The sequence below is a fragment of the Dromiciops gliroides genome, chromosome 3 (genome assembly GCF_019393635.1).
Source record: "Dromiciops gliroides isolate mDroGli1 chromosome 3, mDroGli1.pri, whole genome shotgun sequence".
Taxonomy (NCBI): domain Eukaryota; kingdom Metazoa; phylum Chordata; class Mammalia; order Microbiotheria; family Microbiotheriidae; genus Dromiciops; species Dromiciops gliroides.
The window spans coordinates 306133466-306152249 of record NC_057863.1 but is presented as its reverse complement, the minus strand read 5'-3'; positions in this window follow the sequence as shown (position 1 = coordinate 306152249).

Sequence of the window (18784 nt, the reverse complement as noted above, 5' to 3'; positions counted from 1 at the left end):
AAATTCATAAACTCCCTTGAAGTTATTGTATCGTGTTTTGAAAAGAACAATTTTATGCATGTGGTGGGTTTCCTCCCTTTTTTCCCTTGCTATTTTGCCATTGCTGCTTCTTGCTTTGTTAAAGGCAATTTTCTGTGTCACTTTTCCTTTGCTCTCCTTGGAGAGGAGCTCAGAGAATACTTGTTTGTGCACCTTATGTTCTCAGAGCAATATCATTTTTTCTGAGGGTGGAGACACCCAGAAACATTCTTGGGTGTTTGGGGTTTTTTTTTCCTTCTCACCAGGAGTGCCCTGACAAAATGCAGCAAGAACAGACCCGCAGAGAGATTTCCTTATTGCTCTGTCCCTTCTTCCCAGAAGTACTTTCCCTACAAACTGCCCCCTCCACATCTGCCACCAGCATTCTATCTGTGGGTACATCTTCTTCCTCTCATGACCCTTAGCCCTGTTCATCTCCCTTCTGTATATGTGTTCTCCACCTGAGTGTGGTCTGTATGATGTAACATTAGATGTTATTAAAGCTAAGTTCTTATTACCAAGCAGCTATCTGATTGAGGTAATTCCCATTCTGATAAATGATTTGCACACTTGTCTTTAAGCTACAGTTTTCTCCATCTGATCAGTCAGAGGCAGTATAGCACAATGGATAGAGAGCAAGCTTTGGAGTCAGGGTAAAAACTGCATTACTGAAAGTCCTGCTTTTGAAGCACACTTGCTGTGTGACCCGGAGCAGGTCAGTTGACTCCTCAGTGTTCCAGGCAACTTGCTAAGACTCTAAATTACAAAGCACATGCTGAACCACTTTGGTCCTTTCATTGGGAAGCCCACTCTGTGCCAGTGAAATCAGAAGTCCAAAAAAATCAATATATGATTCTAGATGCTTAATAAATGTCTAATTCTGTTTAAACAAACAAAAAAAGGGTGTGCGTGAGTGTGCATTAAGGGGATGTGATCTGCCAATACATGTAACTGCCAAAGCTAAAAGATTCCAAATTCACGTCCTTGGAATGTATATAAAAGCAGCACTTATCCACAAAGGAAATCTTGTTAACACATGGCTCCACCTGCTTCTGAACATTCCATTCATTCCGTCTGTTTCTTCAATCATTCATTTGCACTGTGTTCACCTCCAGGGTTCAGCACAGTTGATGGAGCAGTCAATTAGTCCCTTGCCTCAGGACACAGCTTCAGTCAATCCACTGCTGAAATGGGTCCAGGAGATTTCTCCTCTAGGATAGTTCAGTGTCTGGACCTCTGGAGACTCTTCCAAACTTTTGAATCTTCCAAGGTCACAACCTGGTCTGTTCTGTCTCAATACTAACTCACCTAAGGGCAGAAAATAACAAACACAAGAGGTAAATAATCACATTCACCGGGGTACATTAGACCCTCCCCCATACCTATAGGATTATCTTAAATCCTCAGGGAGGAAGAAATCACATTTTCCTAATAAAGCCTTTTGTATGTCATCTCATATCTATCTCAGCACCTAATGAAAGGGATTTTTTCTTTTTTCCCAGAGAAGTAAGCCTATGGGAAGCAGTCCCAGAACATCTTTGAATGCCAGGACTAGAGAAGGGCGTTCTATCACATATCATCAAATATTTGCAAAAACAAGCTTACCCAGGACAATATCAGAAGGACTTATGAAAAATGCAATCCATCTACAGAGAAATAATTGATGGTATCTGAATACAAATTGAAGTATAATTTTTAGTTCCTCTTTCTAAAGTTTTTTTGTCTGTTTTCTTTCACAACCTGACTAATGTGGAAATGTTTTACATGACTGCACAAGTATAACTTATATTGAATTGCTTGAGTTCTTAAGAAGGAGTGGGGAGGGAGGGAGGAAGAAAATTTGAAATATGAACTTTTAAAAATCGATGTGAAAAATTGTTTATACATGTAACCTGGGGAAAATTCTAAATAAATAAATGTTCAATCATTTAATTAAAAAAAAAAACAAGCTCACCAAAATGTGGGCTGGAAGCAGACACAGCCCCCTGAACATACTCTGAGGACTGGACCCCCATTGGCTAATCCCTCTGCATTCCATTACACAAATAGTAAGTGCAAAACACTATATATAGGAAGGAAGGAAGGAAAGAAGAAAGAAAGGAAGGAAGGAACGTTACTGTTACCATGTACAATGTTCTCCTGGTTCTGCTCACTTTACTCAGCATCAGTCCACTTAAGTCTTTAAGTCTTTCAAGGTTTTTCTGAAATCTGCCTTGCTCATCATTTTTTACAGCACAATAGTATTACATTATATTCATATACCACAACTTGTTCAGCCATTTGCCAGTTGATGGGCATTCCCTTGATTTCCAATTCTTTGCCACCACAAAGAAAGCATATATATATAGAGAGAGAGATATAGAGATATAGATATAGATATAGATATAAATATAGATATAGATATAGATATAGATATAGATATAGATATAGATATAGATATAGATATAGATATAGATATAGATATAGATATAGATATAGATATAGATATAGATATAGATATAGATATAGATATAGATATAGATATAGATATAGATATAGATATATACAGTAGTGCTTGGTGCATAGTTGACACTTGATAAATGTTTACTGATTGATTGACTAATGAGTCAAAGTTAATCTAAGGAAGAAAGTTAAGATATTAGAACTATCAAAAAGAGGAATATGCTATCTTTATATACAGTTTTTAATTTTATTTTTTAATTAAAAAATTATTTAGAACTTAACCAACACCAAATAAAATGATCATTTTTTTTTAGTGAGGCAATTGGGGTTAAGTGACTTGCCCAGGGTCACACAGCTAGTAAGTGTCAAGTGTCTGAGGCCAGATTTCAACTCAGGTCCTCCTGAATCCAGGGCCAGTACTTTATCCACTGTGCCACCTAGCTGCCCCCAATATTTTTGTACATGTGGGTCCTTTCCCCCTTTTGTGATCTCTTTGGGATACAGACCTAGTAGTGGTATTACTGGGTCAAAGGGTATGCACAGTCCCATAGCCTTTGGGGCATAGTTCTAAATTGTTCTCCAGAATGGTTGGATCAGTTCACAACTCCACCAACAATGTATTAGTGTTCCAATTTCTCCACAGCTTCTCCAGCATTTATTATTTTCCTTTTTTGTCATATTAGCCGATCTGATAGGTTCGAGGTGGTACCTCAGGGTTGTTTTAATTTGCATTTCTCTAATCAATAGTGATTTAGAGCTTCTTTCTTTCTTTTTGCAAGGCAATGAGAGTTAAGTAACTTGCCCAGCGTCACTCAGATATTAAGTAGGGCATTTTTTCATATGACAATAGATATCTTTGATTTCTTCATCTTCAGGGGCAGCTAGGTGGCACAGTGGATAAAGCACAGGCCCTGGATTCAGGAGGACCTGAGTTCAAATCTGACCTCAGACATTTGACGCTTATTAATTTTGTGTCCCTAGGCAAGTCACTTAACCCTCATTGCCCTAAAAAAAAAAAAGAAGAAGAATTAGGATTTCTTCATCTGAAAACTGCCTGTTCATATCCTTTGACCATTTCTTAATTGGGAATGACTTGCATTCTTATAAATTTGATTTTGTTCCCTATATATTTTAGAAAGGAGGCCTTTATCAGAAACACTGACTGTAAAAAATATTTCCCAGCTTTCTGTTTTTCTTTTAATTTTGGTTGCATCACTTCTGAAGAAACTCATATTCTAATGAGAGACAATATGTATAGAAAATTTTAGTTGCAAGATAAAAAGGATGCAGTAGCAAAGTGGATAGTGAAGTTTCTTCTTTAATGCCATTTCCCACAGGAAAAAAAATCATATTTATTTCTGATGTTGTGGGGTGGGGGGCTGGGTGAGAAGCAGAAAGGGTAGTCTGCAGGGTGACGCCCCTCCCCCTAGGGCATCAGGGCTTACCTGTCAGTTGGTGGCAGTTGTCCAGCAGTCGGTGCTGGTGCTGAGTAATGTGGGCCCCTTCTCCATAGTGATTTCTCCCCTCCATGATGTCTGTGGGGGTCCAGGCTTGAAGCAGGGCTGCTGCTCCTGGGGGAAGGAGGAGGGACTGCTATTTCCAAGGCACCTGGGCTCAGGGTCCTTCATCTTCACCAAGCTCTGAAGGGAGCAGGTGTTGGTTTGACTTCCCTGGAGAATCCTGCCCCTGTCTCTGTCTCCAGGGGAGCTTGCTGCTCACTTACCTGCCTCTATGTGACAGTTGCTGGCAGTTGGTGCACATGGCTTACTCATTCTCCACAAGTCACTTCCTTAGTTGATGGGTCATTTAATTAGCCTGACCCAAAACCTTATAGAGGAAAATGTCAAAATATAATAAGTAATATTGCCTAAAGAATTGGAATGTGAGGGGATGCCCATAAGTTAGAGAATAGATGAACAAGCTATGGTATATAGATATGATGGAATACTATTGTATTGAACTTGTTTCAATGTAACGAATGACTTACCAGAATTCCAGAAGACTAGTGGTAAAGCATGTCACCCACCTCCAGGTAAAGAGAGGAAGGACTCAGAATACAGAATGAGATAATTTCTGAAGACATAGCTAATGTGGAAATTTGCTTTGATTGACTTTGTTTTTCTTGTGTTCTCAAGTGGGAAAGGGAAGGGTCGAGTGGAAGGAGAGAAGGTAGATCTTGATTGATTAAAACAAATGTGTATGTATACACATGCTCACACACACACACACACACACATATATATATGTGTGTGTGTGTGTATATATATATACATATATATACATATATATATATATACATATATATACATTGACTATATGACTCCTCCATGGATGATAGATAGGTAGGTAGATAGATAGATAGATAGATAGATAGATAGATAGATAGATAGATAGATAGATAGATGATGGATGGATGGATGAATGGATGGAAAAAAGGAAAGAAGGAAGGAAACTTGAGAACTCTGATCAACACAATAACCAGTGACAGTTCCTAATGACTCAGGATTAAGTAGCACAGGTTTTTGCTTGGACAATCCAAGGAGTCCAATTTGATTTAACCCACAAAGTGGCCTCCCAGCTCACATGGCTTCCCAGAATCTCATCTTTGTTTAATTTAGCACCATTTAAAAATTTTCTCAATCAGCATGTTGGAAGAATATAATGTTCAGCTCCTAATGTCATGGACCCACTGTTATGGAGAAAAGATTTTCTATATTGATCTCTTGATACATAAACTCCTTTTTCACTTTTAATAAGTTGCTTTATTCTTTGTCTTTGTATCCCTAGCACCTAGTATGGTACTTGGTACATAGAAGGCACTTAATAAATGCTTGTGTAATAAATGCTTGATTGACATTTTCCAGTATTCACTTGGGTGTTATCCTTTCAGTTTCATTGTTAAATGCTCAAGGGATGATTTGACTCAGAGAACTCTTTCCAACTGAGAATGAGAGTAAAGAGCTGGACAGCCTGAATGTGATATGTAAAGACCCAAAAGGGTTGTCGTGAGGATCAAATTAAATATTTGCAAAGCTCTTAGTACTGTGCCTAGCACATGGTAGGTATCTAATAAATGCTTGTTCCATTGACTCTCCTTGTCATGTAGGAAGGACAAGAAATAATCAGACAGATCAAATGCCTTATTAGTATCCATACAATGTCAAGAAATATAGAAGACCCTAAGAAGGTACACTGGTTTCCCTATGGAAGATTTATGAGAGGGCACAGATAAGCATCTCACAGGATGAAAAGGTGTAGCTTAATTATGGTCTATACCTGTTGTAATTACAGAGAATATATAAATCATGTGTATAGAAGTAATGAACATAAGTAAAATGTCAGTTCCATAAGACTCTCTTCCTCCCTCCTTCTCTTTTTCCCTCCCTTTCCCTCCCTCTCCCCTTCTCCTTCCTCTTCCTCTCTTGTTTTTTTTGGTCTTCGTTATAACCATCACCTAGCACAGTGTTTGTGTTCAATAGAGGGTCTTAGATTTAGAGACAGCAGGGTACCTCATGGTCATCTTGTCCAACCTCCTCATTTTATAATTGAGGAAGCTGAGGACCAGTAAAACTAGGTGACTTGCCCAAGGTCACAATAGATAGTAACTGGAATATTCTGGATTTGAACCCTGTTCCTCTAACTTCAAATCTTCCTACTTCACGTCTGCCTTTTAATAAATGCTGTTGTCAAGAAACCTGGAAGGACTTGCATGAACTGATGATGAGTGAGATGAGCAAAACCAGGAGAACTTTGTACACAGTATCAACAACATTGTGTGTTGATCAACTGTGATGGACTTGATTCTTCTCAGCAATACAATGGTACAAGATAGTTTCAAAGGACTCATGATGGAAAAGACTCTCCAAATCCAGAAAAAATAAAAGAACTGTGGAATATGGATGCAGATTGAACCATACTATTTCTTTTGTTTTTGGTGCTGTTGTTTTTCTTTTTTGAGGTTTTTCCTTTTTGCTCTGATTCTTCTCTTATAATATGACTAATGCAGAAATATGTTTAATGTTATTGCACATATATAGCCTATATCAGATTACTTGCTGTCTTGGGGATGGGGGAAGGGAAAGGAGGGAGAAAAATTTGAAACTAGAAATCTTATAAAAACAAATGTTGAAAACTATCTCTACATGTAACTGGAAAATAATATAATACTTTTATAATTTTAAAAAAATAAATGCTGTTGTCTGTTGATGAGATCATAGTTCCATCAGAGCATCAAAGAGCATCCCCTGTTTGGGGATGCTCAGATTCCTATGATGTATAGCACTGCACTGAGTGTTTTGAGAAGATTTGTGTGTGTGTGTGTGTGTGTGTATGTGTGTGAGAGACAGACAGACACACACACACACAGAGACAGAGAGACTGAGTGTGTGTGTGAGAGAGAGAGACAGAGAGAGAGATGGAGAGATGAGAAAGAAGGAGGAATGGAGTTTGAATAGTAAATTGACATCTTCAGAAGAGGACATATGTGTGATGCTCATGGGTCTAACCCTCCTACCCAATAAGCTCCTGTGGCTCTCCATCACATCCAGGATCCAACACAACATCCTCTGTTTAGCATTCAAAACATTTCATAGCATGGGCCCATCCCTAACCTTCCCATCTTCTTACATCTCCAATCCTTCCTTCTAGCAGATACTCTGACATCCAATGAACCCAGTAGTTCCTCAGGCAAACACTCCATCTCCTGATTCACTTTCACTGTCTCTCCCCCATGCATGGAATACTCTCTCTCCTAATCTCTGCCCACCACTGGCTTCCCCGGCTTCCTTCAAGCCCTACCTAAAATCCCACCTTCTATAAGAAGTCTTTCCTGATCCCTCTTAACTCTAAGTGCCTTCCCTTTATTGGTTATTTCCAACTTATTCTGTATTTAGCTTGTTTGTAAATATTGTTTGCATGTCATTCCCCCACCCCACCCCCAATTAGATTGTGAGCTCAGCAAGGGCTTTCTTTGTCTCTTCAGCACAGTGTCTAGCACAGAGTAGGCCCTTAATAAATGCTAAATGACTGACTAATATCTCCTTGACATGTCTCGACAATGCCTGCCAGACCCAGAGAGACTATAAGAAATTATGGAAAGTAATTCAATTCCATAAATGGTTAAATAACAAGTGCTTACAGTGTATAAGGCACCTTGCTTCTTCCTAAAAAGACAAATATCTCTCCCTCCTAATTTTTTTTTAAGTCCCTGCCACTCAGCAGCTTACATCCTATTAGGGTAAATCATTCCCCTTGAGCACAGCCTCACCAAGTTTCTCTCAAGCCACAAGGGGGAGATAACTACCTTACAACATGAGCAGAGCAGCTTCCTCATGTAACCACAGTCTTTATACTTTTCCATGTTTTGCGACCCTAAAAGAGTACAAAACATAGAGACAGATGATGACATGAATGTCAGCAGGGCCTCCAACTGTTTACTGCAGGCCCCCACCAAAGAACCTCCCCCACACGGCACAAGCCTTCCCTTTCCTTTCCATTATTATGCTCACGGAGATCTACTCTTCACCTTCCTTCCTTAGCAGCCTTACCCACAAAAGGTCACTAAATCCCTTCCTGGGGGTTGCCTGCACCCAAAAGTGAAAGGACCCCATTTTCTTATTTGTGGAAGAGAATCCAGTACTTTTAACAATTCACTAAGCAGCACTTAAAATGAGTCGAAGGCTACTGGACATATTTCTGTGAGACTTGTCTAGAGACAGAATGGAGTAGAGAGACATGGAGTAAGGAAGACAGACCAGGGTTCAAATCTCACCTCAGACACTTACCAGCTGTGTGACTCTGAACAAGTAATTTGGCCTCTCTGTGCCTCAGTTTCCTCAAAATGAGAGGGTTGGTGGGGCAGCTAGGTGGCACAGTGGATAAAGCACTGGCCCTGGATTCAGGAGGACCTGAGTTCAAGTCCAGCCTCAGACACTCACTAGCTGTGGTACCCTGGACAAGTCACTTAACCCCTGTTGCCCCACAAAAAGGGGGGGGGTTGGACTCAATGACCTCCATGATCTTATGACTCATAATCTGGATGATAGGTCCCCAAACTAAATAAAAGTCAGGGTTAAATAAAGGATAAAAGGCAAAGAAAAATTACTCTGGTTTATGACCGTTCCCTTTAACTGATGGATTGAAGTATCTCCCCCATGATTGATAATATCCAAAAAGTTACAAATTTGGAAAGTAGTACATACTCTAAAAATATGTTGGCGGGGCAGAGCCAGGATGGCAGAGGAAAGGCGGTGACTTGCCTGAGCTCTCCCCAAGACCCCTCCAAATACCTTCAAATAATGCCATGAGACAATTCCTGGAGCAGCAGAACCTACAAAAAGACAGGGTGAAATCATTTTCCAACTAAAGAAAACTTAGAAGGTCGGCAGTAAAGTTCTGTTGTACCGGGGTGAGAGTGGAGCACAGTCCAGTGCAAGCTGAGCCAGCTCAGGCCTAGCCCCAGCAAACCAAGAGCAGGCCTTGGGAGCTGTGGCAGCAACTGCTTCTCAAACTCTTAGTCCACACATAGTAAGGGAGTTGAACAATTTACCAGAAGGAGATTACAGGGATCTCTTTGCTAGCACTGAGGCAGGAATCAGTTGTTTTGCACATACTCCCATCCGGGTCACAGTCTTGGGTGGTGGTCCCGGGCCAGGGAGGAGCACAAGCACACTTAAGCTTGTGGCCACAGTGGAGTGGGGCTCTATTCATAGTTCCAGAGCAGAGTCAATGGTTGCTTGCAGACCAGAACACAGGCCAGGAGAGTGATGAACATACCTTTCCTTAAATCACACTACTTTGGAAGAACTAAAAACTTGCAAATTCCTAGAAGTATCTCTGAAATCAGCTGCACAAATCACCTGAAGTTTGGGACGATGCTCCCTCAACCCTAGAAGCAATGCCCCACTTTAACAAAGATTTAAAAGTCAAGAAATAAGCTGGAAAAATAAGCAAACAGAAAAAAAAATTCTGACCATAGAAAGCACCCTCAGAAGAAGATAATAAAGTCAAACCTTCTACATCCAAAGCTTCCAAGAAAAATATGAATTGTTCTCAGGCCACAGAAGCACTCAAAAATAATTTTGAAAATGAAGAGAGGCAGCTAGGTGGCACAGTGGATAGAGCACCAGCCCTGGAGTCAGAAGGACCTGAGTTCAAATCTGGCCTCAGACACTTGACACTTACTAGCTGTGTGACTTTGGGCAAGTCACTTAACCCCAATTGCCTCACCAATAAAACAAACAAAGAAAATAAAGATAAGTAGAGAAAAATGGAAAGAGAAATAAGAGTGATGCAAGAAAATCATGAAAAAAGTCAACAGCTTGGTAAAGGAAACACACAAAAAATACTGAAGAAAATAACACCTTAAAAATATATTGGGGGGCAGCTAGGTGGCGCAGTGGATAAAGCACTGGCCCTGGATTCAGGAGGACCTGAGTTCAAAGCCAGCCTCAGACACTTGACACTTACTAGCTGTGTGACCCTGGGCAAATCACTTAACCCTCTAGCCCTGAAAAAAAAAAAAAAAAATATATATATATATATATATATATATATATATATGGACAAGAAATGCAAGCAGAAAGATAACAGCAATTATACAGAGCAAAGGTAAGTTGGAGAGAAGGGACTGATCAGTGTGTCTGTAGCTCTGACCAGGAGAGATGGTTCCCTAACCAAAGGGAATCAGTATGTAGGTATCTGAAGCAGGTTTTCCCAGTAATGGAGAAAAGTGACTGTTCAGGTTCATACTAGCTGAAGAAAATGTCCAACCCCACTCTTTGGTCATGTATTTTCACTAAGAAATGTCCAGATGATTGATTAGGTTTTCAAGCCCCTGCCTGGACCCTTGCCATTTCTCTGTCCACTAGTCCTCCTGTTTGGGCCTGAGCCTGGGCCAGCCCCTGCAGAAGTACGTACCCTTTTCTTCCCTACTCTCTTCCAACAGTCACTTTTAGCATTTCAATTGGAATCTCTCTCTCTCTCTCTCTCTCTCTCTCTCTCTCTCTCTCTCTCTCTCTCTCTCTCTCTCTGTCTGTCTCTCTCTCTCTCTCTCTCTCTCTCACACACACACACACACACACACACACACACACACACACATTCAGCCTTGAACAGTTTGAGCCCTGAGGCTGAACTCCTAGGGATGATGCTGACAACCCACCTGAACTTATTCCTCAACAATTAACAAATTCCCACTCCATTATACCCTCTATATCTGAGTGATTTTAAACCCTTGGCTTCCATTATCCTAACTCCATTCCCCAATGATTGCTCCCTTATTCCCTTCCTGTTTACTGCACAAAACCCCCCCAGTTTCCCAGTCTAAAGCTCCCTACCCCTTCCACTGTCCTCTCTGGAATACATGTTCCATAGGTGACAAATGAGCTTTCATCTTAAACCTTTCTCTTTCTGATTTCTTCCATATTCTTCCACTCACTGAAACCTGAGTCCCTCCTGATGACCTAACTTTTCTGATCACCCTTTCCAGCACTGAGTACACTTTTACTCATACTTCCCTCCCCACAGTCACTGGCTGAAGTGTGGGAGGTGAGATACTCCTTGCTCCCCATTCCCATTTCTTAGTTCTTTTCTCTACCCCCATCACTTAGTGATGTGATGAAGATGTGGATAACCTCTCTTCCTTTAAGGTTCACTCAATTCATATTTACCTTCCAATCCAGATTCTCACAACTGTTGTCTACTGACCACCAGAATCTGCTTCTTCTTTTCTCACTGTCAGTGCCCGGTTCATAGCCTTTCTTTCCTCTACAACTACCATTCTCACAATAGGGATTTACATGCATACATACATACAGATAATGACAACACCACTTTAGAATATAAACTAGTTTTCAAAATTGTATGGAGAAGGATATGATAGATTACAACAGTATGGGACTCATAAAGTAAATAGAAACCATGGTGGATAAAACCAGTTTAAAGAAAGCTTAGTGAGAGACCTGGCTAAGAGAAGTAATCCCAAAGGCATTTAAGGATGAAAATGGAAGAAGGGGGAGAAAATGGAAAAGATAGGCAAAGATTTGAATAAGAAACTATTTTCACCATCAAGACAGTAGAACCAACATATTTGAACTACAACATCACAGTCCTGGATGTGCTCCTAAAGAAGATGGAAATGGCACTGAAGAAAAACAGAAAGGAAATAGCCAGATTAGACCAAGATATAACAGAGATAGATCCATGCTAGAGGGAACCCAGCTGTGATGAGTGACTGAGTCACAAGGCATCTGAAAGAAGAATGAAGAAAGATAGATACTAAAGGCAATGGGGGGAATCTGACTTTATACCCTCCTCAAAAGGCAACTGAAGAGAACAGCTACCAACCTATATTATGCCTACTTTTCAATTCATATAAAATGTTTAGGAGACTCACCTACACACAAGATTAGGGCGTTTGGTTCTCTTACTCTTTTACCCTGGGCTCAGGTCCTCCTTCCTGGGACTCTTACTCCATGCTGACGATCTCATTCCTTAGATATAAAACTTGTGAAAATAATGCCATAGGACAATTCCTGGAGCAGCATAATCCACAGAAGAATGTGCTGAAATCATCTTCCAACCAAGAATGGCTTGGAAGGTCAGAAGGAGGGAGCTGCTGTGCTGAGACAGGAGTGGAGTCCAAACCCACAGTCACCCTGACACAGATACCAGTCCTAGGAAGGCCTGGCCAGAGAAAGAGACCCCCAGAGCCTCTGAATCAGCTGAAGTGCCAGTGTCATCTAGAACTAAGCTCACAGTCTGGTGAGAGGGCTGAGCCCTTGGTAGGGGGTGATTACAGGGGTCTATGCTGGTGCTGAGGCAGAACTTGGGTCTTTCACCCCTGCTGGGAACCAGGAGGTAGGCTTAAGTAGCAGTGGCCCAGGTGGAGGAGGGTCATAGGCTCGTCAGAGCTGACAATGACAGCACACAAAACTGGTTGATTAGCAAGTTGGTTTGGGGTCATCTATGGACCAGGGAACAGGCCAGCCAAGAGAAGAACCTGCTGCTCCTTAAATCGTAACACCTGGGACCATCTGAACCTTGGGATAGTGCAGCCTGGAAACAGTGACCCACTTTAAGGAGCTAAAAGGCAAGTAAAAGAAAGGCAAGATGAGCCGACAGAGAAAGGTGAGGACACACAGAAAGTTTCTTCAGTGACAAGGAAGATCGAGGTGCACCCTCAGAGGAAGATGTCCATGTCAGGGCCCCCATATATAAAGCTTCCAAGAAAAATATGAATTGGTCTTGGGCCATAGAGGCACTCAAAAAGGACTTTGAAGATAAAGTTAGAGAGGTAGAGGAAAAAATGGAAGGAGAAATGAGATTGATGCAGGAAAGACATGAGAAAAAAAGTCAACAGCTTGAAAACCCAAATTTGACAAATGGAAAAGGAGGTACAAAAGCTCTCTGATGAAAATAATTGCCTAAGAATTAGGGTTGAGGGGCAGCTAGATGGCGCAGTGGATAGAGCACCGGCCCTGGAGTCAGGAGGACCTGAGTTCAGATCCAACCTCAGACACTTAACACTTACTAACTGTGTGACCTTGGGCAAGTCACTTAACCCCAATTGGCTCACAAAAAAGCAAACCAAAAAACCCCGAAAAAATAATAATAATAGTATATTAGTATAAGACACACACACACATACACTCATACACATACACATATACATATTTGTATCTAATGCTGGCCATCTTGAGGGGGAAAGGGAGAGAAAGAAAAGAAATGTCCCCAATTGCCTCACTAAAAAAAAAAAGAATTATGGTTGAACAAATGGAAGCTAGTGACTTTATGAGAAACCAAGACACAATGAAGCAAATCCAAGTCAATAAAAAAAAATACAGGGCAATGTGAAATATCTTCTTGGAAAAACTTCTGACCTAGAAAATAGGTCCAGGAGAGATAATCTGAGAATTATTGGTCTACCTGAAAACCATGATCAAGGAAAGAGCTTAGAGATCATCTTCTAAGAAATTTTCAGGGAAAATGGCCCTGATATTCTAGAAGCAGAAGGTAAAATAGAAATGGAAAGAATCCACCGATCACCTCCAGAAAGAGATCCCAAAAGGAAAATTCCTAGGAATATTATAGCCAAATTCCAGAGCTCTCAGGTCAAGGAGAAAATATTGCAAGCTGGCAAAAAGAAATTCAAGTACTCTGGAGCCCCAGTCAGGATAGCACAAGATCTAGCAGCTTCTACATTAAAGGACCAGAGGACATGGAATATGATATTCCAGAGGGCAAAGGAATTGGGATTACAACCAAGAATCATGTATCCAGCAAAACTGAGTATAATCTTTCAGGAGAAAAAATGGGTCTTCAATGAAAAAGAAGACTTTCAGGTACTCATGATGAATAGATCTGAATTGAATGGCAAATTTGACTTTCAAATACAAGACCCTAGAGAACCATAAAAAATAGGAGTTGGGGGACATACCTGGGGTCATGCAGTGGGTGACTTCCTTGTGTCTGAGGCCTGGCTTTGGCTGGGATGCCCCTGGGTCCAGGGTGGATGCTTTGTCTACTGTTTCACCTAGCTGCCCCATGATGACATCTTTAGGGTAAAATTGAGGGGTGAGAGGAATGCACTGGGGAAGTGGGAAGGACAGAGGTAGCATGGGGTGAAATCCCACATGAAAGAAACAGGAAAGGGCTTATGGAGTAGGGGAAGAGATGGGGGAGGAGCAAGGCGGTAAATGAATTTTACACTCATCATAATAGGCTCAAAGACCTTAATCTCATCAGTTGCCTCAAGGAGAGATTAACACACACACCCTCAATTGGGTAGAGTAATCTATTTGATCTGGGCCTAACAGTCATCAGAATTGGCTCAAAGACCTTAATCTCATCAGAATTGGCTCAAAGACCTCAGTCTCATCAGAATTGGCTCAAGGAGAGAATAATATAAACACTCTATTGGGTGGAGTAATCTATCTAACCCTGCAGGAAAATAGGAGGGGAAGGAGATAAAGAGAGAGGGGCAAAAAAAGGGAGGGCAGATTGGGGGAGGGGACAGACAGAAGCAAATCCCTTTTGAGGAGGGAGAGGGTGAAAGAAGATAGATAATGGAGTAAATATCATGGGGAAGGGAATATGATGGAGGGAAACAGTTAACAATAGTAATTGTGAAAAAGAGAAAAGGGAGAAAAATTGTACAAAAAGTTTTTATAGCAACTCTTTGTGGTGGCTAAGAACTGGGAATCAAGGGAATGTCCATCAATTTAGGAATGACTGAAGAAGCTGTGGTATATGATTGTAGTGGAATGGTATTATGCTATAGGAAATGACAAACAGGAAGATTCCAGAAAAACCTAGAAAGACTCATATGAACTGATGTATAGTGAAGTGAGCAGAACTGGGAGGACATTGTGCATAGTGACAGCAGTATTGTTCAATGAGCAATTGTGAATTACTAAAATACTCTCAGCAATACAATGATTTAGGGCAATCCCAATGGACTAATGGTGAAGCATATTATCCACCCCCCATAGAAAGAACTGATAAAAAGAGCACTTGTAGATTGTACATATATAACCTAGATCAGATTTATGAGAACATAAATCCATAGGAGCATTTGAAGGCCCTTGAATTTGAAATGCTACAGTTTGTTGAAAGAATGATGATTTATCCTGACATAATGAAGACATAGTTTGGAGACAAAGAGTAGAACTGAGATTTCATCTCTCGGTTTTATACAGAGATGAATGAGACTTTGCTTCTACTCACAACAGATAACTATAATGCAAAGTAGAAAAACGTCTTTTTTTTTTTTTACCAGTCCTGTGATTTCAATGGTGTTAGAAGCTCCTGGAGAAGAACTCTCTAACAAAGAAGATTAGTACATTAGTACAAGGGGCAGCTAGGTGGCGCAGTGGATAGAGCACTGGCCCTGGAGTCAGGAGGACCTGAGTTCAAATCCGACCTCAGACACTTGACACTTACTAGCTGTGTGACCTTGGGCAAGTCACTTAACCCCAATTGGCTCACAAAAAAAACAAACAAAAAAACCCCGAAAAAATAATAATAATAGTATATTAGTACAAGACACACACACACATACACTCATACACATACACATATACATATTTGTATCTAATGCTGGCCATCTTGAGGGGGAAAGGGAGAGAAAGAAAAGAAAAAAGAAATGTCCATGATAACTTTATTGTATATTTAAAAGGAATAGCAGGTTATATATAGTAAATTTGCAGTTTCATATGCAATCATTTTTTATCATACTATGTTATGGAAATGTTTGCTTTATTCCATAAATTAAAAATAAAATGATTTTTAAAAGAACTATTTATAGTGTGCCCCAATTTTTTTTTAATCTAGGCCTCAAGGTCAAGTAGAACGAGTCTAATGCTACCTCCATTCACAAGGCTTCACTATCATATTTCATTTCTGTCACCTTCTTCATGCAAAGTTTTTTCTTCTCAAGCTAAAGGTGATGATTAAAGTTACTGTATTAAACGACACAGCCAAAGGAGAAAATGTTGAGGGCCAAGAGCAAAATCTTTCTCTCCCCCCCCCCACCCCACTTCAAGGGATCAGGAAGAGGATAAGGACTCCATAGAGAGGTTGAAGGAGAATGAGGAAAATAGAGAAACCAAGAAAAGGGAAGCCTTGAAGAAAAGAAGGCCCCTAGTGGCAAAAGCTGCACAGAAGAAGAGGATGTGGAACCTGAGAAAAGGACTTTGGCCTTGGCAAATAAAGAAAGCATTCCTGATTCTTATGGAAGTCATTTCAGTAGAGGAATAGGGATGGAAGTTAGTCTGGAAGGCATTGAGGAATGAAGGGATCAATGAGAAAGTTGAGGGATATTTACTGTAAACTACTTTTTCAATGGTTAAAAAAAAGAGACGAGAAACTTACTTAAAGGAGAAGGATCTGCGGAAAGGTCTTTTTTTAGAATTGAGAGCTTGTAGGGAGGTAGGAAGGAGACGGGGGAGACAATAATGGATAGAACGAGGTCACTGGAATGGGAGTCAGGAAGACCTGTGTTCAAATCCTTCCTCATCTGCATAGCAGTTGTGTGACCCTGGGCAAGTTATTTAAGCTCTCTGGGCCTCCATTTACTCATCCGTGAAATAAGGAACTGGATTTAATGGCCTCTGAAGTCTCTTCCAGCTCTAAATTTCTGCGCCTATGAGGCAGGAAGGAACAGGAGCGAGATACAGACAGGAGCACTCCCAAAGACAAGGACACCTCATTTAATACAGGAGGGAAGTAAAGAATGGGAGAAGACACTGAGAACCTCTGAGCTGGGGCAGGAGGGGAGTGAAGGAGCTCTCTGCGGGGTGGCTTCGATGTCATTTGGTTCATATTATCTTCTTTTTATTGATACCTTTTATTTTTCTATCACATTCCTTTCTGAATCTATCCCTGGTCTTCAAAGCCCACAGTGCTTTGATCTTTTCAGTGGAGTAATACTTCTTTGAAATTAAAACCTTTAGTCTTTTGACTATGAATAAAACATGGATTTATCCTGTGTCTGAGCAGAATAGCTGCTTCCCACTTATCAAAGGCGCTCTTTCCCAGACAATAACAATAATAAAGCATTTATACAGCACTTTAAGGTTGCGAAGTACTTTACTATATCAAATCTTTTGATGGTCTTTATTCATATAGAGCTTTACTTTGATAAAGCTTTATTTTTTTTCTTTACAAACATTACTCATCTGATCTTTGGATTTCTTCTTTCTCCCTCTGGTCCTTCACTTTCTTATTGTGAACAGGCACACATTTTCTTTGTTCTCACCAAAGCAGCCAACTGTCCATCAAAAGCTTCTGCTCCAAAACAGCATCACTAGCCCATGGAGGTTGTGGGCCCTGACTTCCCACAATCCCATGTAAGTCAGTGATGGAAACTAACATTTGGAAACATCTCATCTTTAATGGACTCCATTCTACAGATGTGTATGACAAGTAATAATGCTGCTAAGGGATATAGATGGATGGGTATGTAGCATCCCATTTCCCCTGACAAACACATACACACATTATAAGTTGAGGACACTATAGGGAAGAATATTCACTCAAAAGCATAGCTCACTCACCCTCACCAAAGCATCTGTTTTAATCTGGCCAACCAAGACACATTAATTCAGAGCAAAAGAAGTTTAATCAAACAGCATTGGAAAATAAGAAACTCTACTTTCTTTGTATCCCTACAGCTTAGCATATTGTCTGGCACATAGCAGACATGCTTGTTGACTTGACTATTCAATGTGAAGAAAATGGAGTTAGGGAAGAATGAGGAAAGAAAATTTTCTCCTTTAATTTTAATTTCTTAATTCTTTTCCCAACTAGGTCAGTCACTCTGCCAAAAAAGCATTTATTAAACCCTTCCTATGTACCTGGCCAATTACTGAGGCCATGAAGGAAAGCAAAGATTCATTCATTGAACTGCAAGATCTATACCATCTCCTTAGCTTTCTCATCTTAATTCAAGGGGAGAGAGAGGCTCTAGATAACACTCTAAGACTTTTAAGTTGAAGAGAAGGTGCCAATTTGAATTGGTAAAGGATAGTTCCTGATGGTGCAGTCCCTGTTCCTACCACCTACCTCACAAGATTTTATGGAAGAAAAACACTTCATAAAATATAAAGGACCAATAAATAAGATTTACCATTATCACGGATATATTCTCAAGCATTAGCATTCAAGATAATGCACCATATTTTAATATAATTTTTGTTTTCTCTTTTGCTCAATTACTAGCATTATGACATTTATTTCCTTTTTCCATTCAAATTCACAGTACTTTAGAAATAGTATGACTAAGACTTGGGACATTTTGTGGCAAAAGGCATTGAGTTCCAAACAATAGATATATGAATGAGCTTTCCAAACAGAGCTTGTTCTAAAGTTGAGGAATGTCTATATCTCACTCATTTGCTATAATGGGGTGAGGTATGATGCAGCAGGCTTAATAAATCCATCAGTGGGGCAGCTAGGTGGTGCAGTGGATGAAGCACCAGCTCTGGATTCAGGAGGACCTGAGTTCAAATCCAGCCTCAGACACGTGACACTTACTGGCTGTGTGACCATGAGCAAGTCACTTAACCTTCATTGCCCCACAACAAATAAATAAATAAATCATTGAAAGAATAAACAAATAAGTAAACAAACAAGCAAATAATCTATAAATGAATTATTTAAATAATAGACAAATAAATAAGCAAATAAATGAATAAATAGATAAATGAATGAATGAATAGGTAAATAAATATATAAATGAACAAATAAATAAATGAATGAATGAATGGATTGATGGATGGATGGATGGATGAATAAACAAAGAAATGAATCAATCAATACTTCA